The sequence below is a fragment of the Hipposideros armiger genome, unplaced genomic scaffold (genome assembly GCF_001890085.2).
Source record: "Hipposideros armiger isolate ML-2016 unplaced genomic scaffold, ASM189008v1 scaffold_422, whole genome shotgun sequence".
Classification (NCBI taxonomy): Eukaryota; Metazoa; Chordata; class Mammalia; order Chiroptera; family Hipposideridae; genus Hipposideros; species Hipposideros armiger.
The window spans coordinates 438,265-449,092 of NW_017731772.1; positions in this window are offsets into that span (position 1 = coordinate 438,265).

Sequence of the window (10,828 nt, forward strand, 5' to 3'; positions counted from 1 at the left end):
GTCTTATTTCCTCTAAGGTATTAATTCTTGATCAATACTGTGGATGTTTTCTAATGAAAGGTGATTAATACAATTCGAGTCAGAGAACCACACTAATATGAACTATTAATATGAATTATATAACTTTACTGTAGGTCCAGATAAAAGAGGAAATAAACTCTCATTACAATTAGTAGTAGAAAATATGTTTAATAATTATTTTTTATATAACTTGGGAAAAAGTTTATAAATTCCTTAGAGGAGCTTAGATATCATCATCATCATCATCATCATCATCATCATTATTATTATTATTATTAAAGGTATAAGCACCCACAATGTTTTTTGAGAAGCTGTAAGTCAGAGCAAAAGTCCGCAAAAAATTTTCTTTCTGGTATAAAATGAAAACAATTTAAGCTAATAGTGGTTATTTTTTATTTTATTTTAACTGCATTACAAACAAATATAAAAGTAATTCATACCTATTTAAAATTTTATTTTATTTCTCTTTTGTTTTTTTTATTACTTTTCTATTCTTTTTGTAGTTACCTGATAATGTGGATAATCTATCCAGTGGATTTTCAACTGCTGTAATATCACTAATGTTACAAATATTAATCTGTTTCCTGCCATGTTGAAGATACTGTGGTAGCACCAGTTTCTTGTGACATCAGTTCATATTGCGTTTTTGGAGTTATTTTGTGATTCAGGGTGTTCTGTGAAGAATGAATACTGAAGTGGCAATGTTTTATCTAATGTTTAGAGGGGCATATGTGGTAGGGTTGGGCTGCCAATGTGTCTGACAGTTTGTGCAATTTGTGTAGTTTTTGGTATAATTGCTTTTTTTTTTTTAAAATAGAGAACCAGAGTTCTGACTAGTGCTGTATAAATTTAAGACTCAAGTAGAGGTTATGCTTTTGTAGGATGGGTGACAAGGAAGGCATGATTTCGGCTTGACAATTAATGGAAGATTATATCAGTTCTTATATGGACATATATTTTAATGTTTCTGTGCTTCTCCTGGGTGCAAGAAGGTCCCAAGTTACATGGGAAAAGGGAGTCCATTGATTCTTTGTTTCTTTTGCAAGTGGGTCCAAGCTGTAGGGCAGTGAATTTCAGATAATCAACGTCAAAGATTTTAAATCCTTGAAATAACCTCACAGTGTATGCAAAGTTGTAATTTAACAGAGCTATGTGATGGTCACTGTTACCTAGCCTGGAAGCTAATGGTTTAACTTTGAGGTTAAAACATTCTATGAGTCTTTGATCAGGGCTTCAACTCAGTAAGATGCATTTAAAGATGAAAGTTCTCTGCTTTCAAAAGAAAAGTGTTTTCTCTTTCAAAGCTACTATAGAGGTGGTTACTTTGTGATAGGCACTGATAGCCTTGCTATTAATACTCTATGATTCCAATTCTCATTCATTGAAAGTGAGTGTCTTGATGTTTTCAAATAGATGTTTTTCTTTCTTTGGACATTAAAAGTAATAATTTAAAAAAGGTCTTTGTGACCAACTGGAAAATTTTCTGGACTTACTCATTAATTCTTCATTGGCTTTTTTTCATATTTTTATGTGTTCCTAGTTATTCTCTCTATATTAATAAATCATAAATTCAAATACGTTTAGTTAAAATGAACTGAAGACTCCAGTGATCATTTTGATGCTGTAAGATTTTGTGATTCATAGCACTTGGAACGGATCTTGGGAAATTATCTCGTCTTTCCTAATCTCTAGACAGTATTGTTTCTCCTTCAGTCCTTCTCTGTCCAGTGTGGTAGCCACTTGCCACATATGGCTACTGAGCACTTTCAACATGGCTAGGGGCACGCGTTGGAGTGATGCTGAGTGTCAGGAAGCACTCATTTACACATGCTGCAGTTCCATTTAAAGGACTCCTAACACTGTGCTGCCTGGTGTTCTGCCGTTTACTTGTCGAGTACTATGATTGCCCAGTCACTACAGTTGCATTGTCAATTGTGGTTCAAGTATATGTCTGTGGGGTTTGTTTTTTCCATGTAAGTGCCCATAAACTTTCATTTCATCATGTTTGTTCTGCAGATGATCAAAGACAGTGGCACATTTGAACACTATTCCTCCCCCCTCCCTTACCCCCGAGCTCCTTATATACTAAACTAAGAGAATTTAATTTTTAAGATTACTGTTTTAATCAGACTTTAAAGATATTGCTTGCTTTTTCTTCAGATGCAACAGCACAAACTGTTTGAGTTGTAGAGGAAGTAACTCTCACCTTTAAGATGATAGTAGTTTTCTGTTTAAAATAATATTTTCTAAGGTTAACATTATTCTGAAAACATCAATCCCCTGATCTTTCAATTCCTTTATATTATCAATATTTTAGCATGGACTCAACAAGATCAGTATTACTACTTTAAAGATTTTTAGACACTAGTTACCCACTTACTGACTAATTTGGCAGATAGTTTATTTAAAGTTATATATATTTTATGTGTTTGCTGCCTACTATTAACATTTTTAATGTGTGAAATGCATACATATTTAATAAGTGAAATGCATATACATATAATTGACATTTTTAATCTCTTTAGACATTTCTTGATTAGATACATGGCTAACAAACAGCTTACAAAATATTAAATAGACAAGGCTTTGTACTGTTCTTTCAGGAGTACAGGATTTTTTCCAGATGGTTTTCCCTCCCCTAGACCAATTATTTACATATTTTTATCTTTATTTATCAGGTTGCTTTTTATTATGGTACTTTTGTCTTTTATACATCTGTTAGATTTAGTTACTTCAGAATGTTGAACTTGAAATGTAATGAAAAGGACACATCAGAAGTTATCATGAAGAAGATTATCTTTGGTGTTGAGTGGTAGCTCTCTGACCGTGATGGTGCTAATGTCCATTCCAGTCTGTTTATAATGTCATAACTACAGAAAGAAATGGTGCAAGGACTATTTAGTGGATTGAGAGGACCAAGCAGTTCTTGGCCTGATCCATCCAAAGGGATATGTGGATCTGGTTTTGGAGGAAAAGTCCAACCCCCGTTGTGTCCAGTTTACAGATATGTCACACATCAATACCGTGACGTAAGTTTGCATGAAAAAATCAAAGCAGCCACCTCACTGTAGTTAACCAATAAAGAATTCATACAGCTGCCTACAGGTTGGATATTTAATAGGAAAACGCAAGATACTTTAATAGCAAGCTTCATTAAGTAAAACTTCATATTAATATACAATATGCCTTGTATGTTAATCCAGTAGTTCTTAGAAACCTATAACTTAAATGATGAATATAAGGGATGCTGGCATACCCTGTGGGAGCTTTTGTTTTATTGCTACTTAAGATTTTCTAGTAAATTGGTATTAATTATTGGTAGTCTGTTTGGTACCACTTAGGAAATAATTTGGTCTCAGTGTAACAGAACTGATATTCATTTCAGTTTTAAAGGCATTATATTATTTTGAATTGCTGGAAGGTCTTCCTCAGTTAGAAGTGATGACCCTCCCTGCTTTGGATATCATGCAGGCATTTTAATTCATTTTTATCTTCATTGAAGCCAAGTGTTCAGGTGGCAATTTGGGGTATAGTAAATGAGTTTAAACACTATTCATTAATTACTTCACTTTCCCTGAAGTGATTTTATTCTTCATAGTAGAAAATTGCTTTCTGTACGGTAATTTGTTGTTTAAGAAAAGAATTTACATTAAAAGAGAGATTATAGTAAACATTATAAATCTTAGGCTGTTGATTCAATGGCTTAAGGAAACAGTACTATTATTGGGTTCTGTTTAACTAAGATTTCCAGAAGGAGAACACATGTGTTTCCCTGATATGTGCTGTCCAAAAAATTTACTTAATTCTCAACAATATTTTGCATCTTAATGAAATGTTAGAGAAAAATTTTCTGAGTAGTTATTTTTTTCCCCTTTTCAACTATGGACATTTGAACACCTGAATGAATACCAGCTGACTTATTTGTATACTAGTGTTTTAAAAGATTTTATTTTGTTTGCAAATGTTCATAGAACTCTTGAATTTTTTGATGCAAGTTGCTAAATCATATGTAAAGGCAAATATATATATATATATATACATATATATATATATATTTAATAAGTGAGAGTATTATTTTATTACTGAAATTTGTTTTCCAGATCAAATTTATTTTGTAGGTACTTCACTTGGGAAATTCTGCTTTGCCTTAAAATACACAAACAAAATAAACCTGTCTTGTGATCTGATCACCTGAAAATCCTTATGTTACCTTGTCACATAGGGGAATTTTGAAATTCTTTGATAGTGTGTATTTTTCATTTTTATTTGAATTAAAAATAGGTGGAGGCCATAGTTTTTCATAAATCAATGTATGGTTTCCTGTTGAATCATCAAAAGCTACCTGTATGTATATACTTTATAATTCAATGTTTTATTAGTAAAAATTGTCAGCATTTTATCTCACTCTCATTACATTTGTGCTTAGTCTCCTATATTTCCCATTCCCAGTGGTCACAGTTTTACAGAGCAAAATATTTTTAGACATTGAAGATGTGTGAATTCTACGTAAGATAAATGTGTCAGTAGCATCCATCTGCTGATGGCATTGGGTCTGGTACCAGAAAGTGAAATAGATTATTGCTATAAAAGCATTTTATCTGTATAAGATAGGAAGGAAGAAGAAAACTGAACGTCTCATATTTTTTAATATAAAAGCTGTATTCCCAGTGAGTATGTGCTTGTTGATTTCGTGTTAAGATTATCATCTATGATTTGTAAGCTAATGCTGACATGAGATCTAAATTTTCATCTGAAGACAACAGCTCCTGTGGCCTATTTTTAACATCAAGACATTTTGTAAACAGATGTCATCTTAGAAATTGTATTTTTAAAGGCAAACAAATCATCCCAACTTGTAAGTCAATGTTTTATTTTTCATTCCTTAGCTTTACAGAATACTCTGCGTTATTAGATGCATGTTCAAGTTGCCAGATGTTCCCAGAATTGTATATTTTCATATTGCTACAACTGGTTTACCTACAATGTGCAATTGAATTGTAATTTAAATAAATTACACTTGATGGAATTACCGTCTTATTCTGGTTGATCTACATGTGAAAGATGTACACAATATCTATTTTGCTAATCTTTAATTGCAGTGTAATGTACACCTGAATTTTTGTTTCTTGGTAAGACTTTTTTTTGTTTTTTTGTTTTTCACAAACCTTTACAGGCACATGTGAAAGCCCTTTGTGCCATGTTCTTGGCACCAGGCATGAAGAGATAAGTGGGATGCTAGTTTTCTTGAGGGAGGGGTACCTTCTTGTTCATTTTTTAATGATCTAGTAGTTCTGCGATTTGGATTAGCAGCTAATGGGTTTAGTTTAAGGAGGAATCTTTAGCATTCAGTGTAACACAGTGGGAAAAAAATTGGTCTCTGGAAATCAGGAGGTCTGTATTTTAGACTGAACTGGGCTAGGTAGAGGCATGTAATACCCCTCCCCAGCAACTTTTCTGAACTTTACCTAACCCCTTAGTTATAGTTAAAATGGAGACAATTCCATGACCTTATTCAGCTCTTAAGGAGGACGTATGCAAAAACCACAAAGGGCTAATCCAGCATAAAAGACTTTTCCTCACTCCTCCCCTGTATGAGTTAGAGTACACCGACATCTGTCACAAACCAGGTGCCTGCCTGTGGGTGGCTTTTCATGTTGTGTTTTAGTAACCCAGGTTCTTTCAGTCATGTGGTTCTGCCATCTTCAGTGCATGGCTGCTAAGGTCACTGCTCTTCTGCATCGAGTTGCTGAAGGGGAAAAGCCTGGAGGATTGTGTGAGGGAGATGGTGCCTATCGTCTGTTCACATTCCATTGGCTAGAGCTCAAGTCAACTTGCTTGGCCTAATGACCAAAGAGGCAGAGACATGTAGTCTTAACTGTAGGCTCAGGGCGAAGAGGAAATGGGTGTGGTCAACAGCTTGTCTCTACCACATCCCCATTGGGGCTGGGTCCACCATGGTTTCCCCAGTGTGTCCTATGCTTTCATGTTTGTCTTGGTTTTTGGCATGAGCAGCTTGGTGGATTTGGGAACACGTTACTTAAAACTCTTTGGGTCGAAAGTAAAGAAATCAACTTGAGCAAGTGTAAAAACAAAAACCTGAGGAGGACTATGTTAAACTGATAAAGGATATCTGTAGAACCCATGGGCGGGAATGTGGAATATAGGTGAATCATGTTAAGCACAAACTTAAAAATGAGCTCTTCCAATAAAATAATTAGGGCCTTTATCTGGCTTTCTGCAGACTTTCATATATCTAAAAGAGGCAAAGTGTCATTTGAGCTTTATAGGGGGGGAAAAAGTCCAACCATAAAATCTGAAATTTTAATTAAGAAAATTTGACAATGTTAAACAAGAAGCAGCTGTGAGGGGGAAGATTTGTGTGCATTTTTAGCCCCACTTTGAAAGGCTCAGATTTTCTCTGGAGCAGAATACAGCAAATTGTCACAAATCTTTTTTTTTCTGAGAAACCAGTTATATCAACATTACAGCATGCCACTGCTACAGCCAGCATGCCAAAAATAACATGAAAAGAACTACTGCAAATCTGTTTAGAATTAAGCCAGTAATTATTGCATTTGTGATCATTTCCAAAAATTGTTCCTACCCGAATATTAAATGGAAAATAAGAAGAGCTCATTCTAGCCGTGAAAGTTCCCATTTTCTTGTTCTTTTTTTTTTTTCTTCACCTAATGGTTTATGTTAGTAAACTACTAATAGTTTTAAACAGAGTGCTTCTTTTTTAAGGTTAAATGCAAAATCATTTTGATAATATTTTGGAGACTTACATTTTTCTTTATTAAAAGAGGAAATGTTTTTTCTTTTTATTTTTTTTTCCTGTGTCTGAGTTGTGTATAACACTAAAACTTCTAAAACCCAGATTAAAAGTATGTGATCTTTTAACATCCGGAGACACCATTTCCTGACTTCCCTTCCATTATCAGATAAATAAATCTTATTTTGGTAAAATATCTATTTGGCAAACTCTGGGTGAACAAGGAGATAAGAATGATGATAATGGAACTAATGTAGAGACAGAGCTACACACTCTTCCTTTTGTCCATAAAATGGCTTCTCTGAAAAAACATGGATTCCTTTATTTAAGGAAAGTAGATTTCTTTTAAATGATGACAACATAATTATTTAGGAAATCTCCCTTTGTATTTGTCCAGCCCCATCTCCCACTTTTTTTATAATCCTCCTACAAGTTACATCTGTCAGCAGACCATGTAAATATTTATGGTGCTTGTTAATCTAGTAGGAGATATGTACATTCTGACATTTCAGTGCTTGGGGGGATTTTTAAATTCTAATCCTTGTCAGAAATTTATGCAAAACTTTAATAAGAGCAGGACACATTTCTCCTCCACTCTTTCTCAACCAGGTAATTCTCCTAAAGCCAAATCAGGTCAAATTTGACACCAAAAGGTGACTTACTGACAAGCTGGCAGAAAAATACTGCTTTTCGCTGCATGATGTTCTCTGTCAATGAAACTGGCTCTTGGAAAAGGAGCCTTACATTTGGAAACTTCTGGGAAGTTTCAGCTCATCTATAAAATAAAGATGGTTCCTGATATGATGCTCTTTTAGACATCTAGTTTCACTCATTTTCAGGACCAGAATCTGTCCCTCAGACATTTAGCAATCTGTATATGGAGTAGTGGCCACAGTGTGGTTTTGTGTAGTGGTTCTCAGCTTTCCACAGCTTAAGTTCTACAAATCCTTACACACACACACACACACACCCCGAGGAGAGTGCAGTGGTGAGGAGGCACCAAGGCTCTCTTTAAATATTATTGTTGTCTAAGCAGAAAATGAGATGGTGAGGGCCATGGAGAGAGATGGTTTTTCAGATTGGTTAACCTCTCTGTGCTTTCAGGATGCGCTCCCTCATCATCTTTCTAGATGAGTTCTGTGTCTGAGATGTAGTTTACTCAAACACATAAAAAAAATAGTAAGTGTCTAAGATTTTGATTAACAGAATCCATGGCTCGATACTCATTGTTGGGTGACATCGCTGTGTAGAATATGGGGAGCAAGAGAGCAAAAATTGCCAATAATTGATGTTAAATCCCTGTGTCTGCTATTGGTTATCAAGCAACAAGTGGATGCCAGTTCAATAGGCTCTCCTAGACTTAGTCCATTTTTATGGCTCCTACTTATTCAACGTTCAAGCCACAGGGAAATGTAAACTCAACAACTGTTTCATCTTTCCTTCTGGATGAACTGTCTTTCCCCATATCCTCCATACTTATTTTTCCATTAACATTTGATGCTCAATTTTCATTTCCCCTAAAAGTAATTATTGGATATCTTCCATAATTTTAGGAAGCATGACAGATTTGATTTCATCTTTTCCTTTGTCACCTGTGTCAGTATAAAGTTGGTTTCTTGATTTTTTGGAGCAATCCTCTGCCCTCTAAAAGAAGGGCCTGTAAAGCTTAGTCCAAAGGAAAAAGTCTCCTGTTCCAAGACCAGCAATTGCTTTCTCTAGATAGACTCAAGCAGCCAGCCAGCTACCAACTGTCCTCTCATTATTGCCTTTCGTTGGCTTTCCATGAGTGTGGTGAGCAACACCTGACTCTCCAGCTGCTTTTGTCTCTTCGGGCAGTAGCTGTGCCTTGGGGAGGAAGCTAAGGCTACTTCCTTTCCTATCTGTTGGACATATAGCTACAAAAGGACATACATAGTTCACAGTTAGAGCTGGCGTTGAGCTCAGGTTGAGCTTCCAAGCTGTCCCCTGGAACGGTGACTGAGGTTGTGCTTCCTTGTTCTGGGTTGTAGTTCAGACATTTATTTAATAAGAGCCCTGAACATAGGATTTCACAGAACTAACTCTGTTAGACTGTGCCCTGGCATTCGCATTTACAAAGGTAAGTCGTGCTCCTGGCCTTTACAAGCTGTGAATGATGACTAGAAGGAAAGCTGGGAACTTTCTAGAGCCTTTCATCCCATCTGAACTCCCTGGGTTTGGGACTTCAACTTGTATCTAATGCAGATGGTTGATGATTGCAGTGGTTGTTATTTTTGTAGTTATTAAGCAAATGTATACTGTTCTTCTCTGTGATGTATTTTGTATAACAAATTGTTCAAATAATGCTGAGTATGAGTGATCAGACACCTACAGAGACAAGAAAGACTTTAAACTGTAGGCAGTTATGCAAAATCAATGGAATAAAAATGGCTATTTACAGAAGAAAACACAAATACCAAAAATGAAATACTGAGAAGAGTAGAAAGCCTACAACTAGGACATTCCATCCTTCGGTTTGGCGAAAGATCCTCATGTAACATTTCCTGTCAGTTGCTAATGGATATATGGTTTTATTTCTTAGTCCCAAGGTCTCTGTTTTAAGCAAGTCTTTCTCAGAAAACCCACCTTATCAGATATAAGTTAAGAAAACAAATTGTATCACCATCTACCTTCACCTTTTGACCCAATGGGGAAAAGGAGAAAGTAAGGAAGAAAGATAATAGCACTGATCATTCAAGGTTAAGCACTGCACTATAGTGATCTTTGTGGGGAGGGGGCTCTCAAACACACAAAACTCAGAAGTGTGCATTATCAGCCCCATCTTCTCAGGGTGACATTCTGCCAGTAGGACTTTGAGCAGGTAAGGATCAGAGTGTGAGTCTGTTATTTCAGGGTGTCCCAGGGAAGGAGGGCTGGGGGGCTCCTGTAAACGAGACTGACTAAGAACTGTCATAGCACTTATCTAGAGTGTCTAGGTTTTTGTAGGCCAAACCACAGGGGCACAAATACCCAACCGATCCCCTCAAAACCCAGTTTCACACATAATTCAACCAAATTCAACTCACTGCACTTTAACAAAGTTGAGGTATCTCTGATATTTTTGTATACTAATGCCTATAGACTTAAATACATTCAGAAGATTGCCAAAGGGGAAAAGGCACATTGCCAGGTAGCATTTACTTGGAGTTCCAAAGCTCCACAGAGATTTTTTTTTCCTTCCTAAGATCATTATCAATACAAAGTGTGTATATATGTATGTGTTCTTGTGTGCACAAGAGTACACACACACGCGTGCACATGTGTGCGGAGAGTCTCTTTGCCTTGTGTGGAAACATTATGATCATTCCAAGGTTGAATGGGCTGCCCTATGCCTTTCCCACTTTCCCACCTGTCTTACGGCTGCATGAAGTTCATGTCCAGGAGGAGGCTGTCCTACTGAAAGTCTCCCTTTGGTTTTAGAGCTGCAGGAGCAGCAGGCTCAGGCAGGCACGTAAATTTACTTTGTCAAACCTTCTGCTGTACTCCAGCTGGCACAAAACACTGTCGTGTTCTTTCAAAGTCATCAGAGATTTGATCTGTAGGGACAATTTGATGGCTACCTCTTGGTCCTCTGCATGGTTGTCTTTATTCTGAAAATTGGTAGAACTGTTGTAGTCTCTTGTAAGCAGCTCTGGCAAAGCATGGGTACTCGATACGTGTTGGCTGATTACTGGTATCAGGAGTCCTTTTCCGGACATACCTCTGCTTGGTGGACTTCAGGTTGGGCTGCCTTCGGGGAGGACTGCATAGACAAGCTGGAGAAGAGAAGCCTAGAAGGCTCCTTCAGACTTGACAGATGACTAAGCCTGTGTGTAGGGAGGTGACGGTGGCAAGTGGAGACAGTTTCCTCTCTAGGACAGTGGACAGGCAAAATGGTTTCACGAGGCAAGCTGTGTAGGCTCTTATGGGGTTGCTGAGGAGATAAACCTATCCTGGTTCTTTCATGGTAGATCATTTTGTTATTGTTGCTATTTGACAATCAGTTGAGATTCAACAGAAATTATTCTAACTACTTCA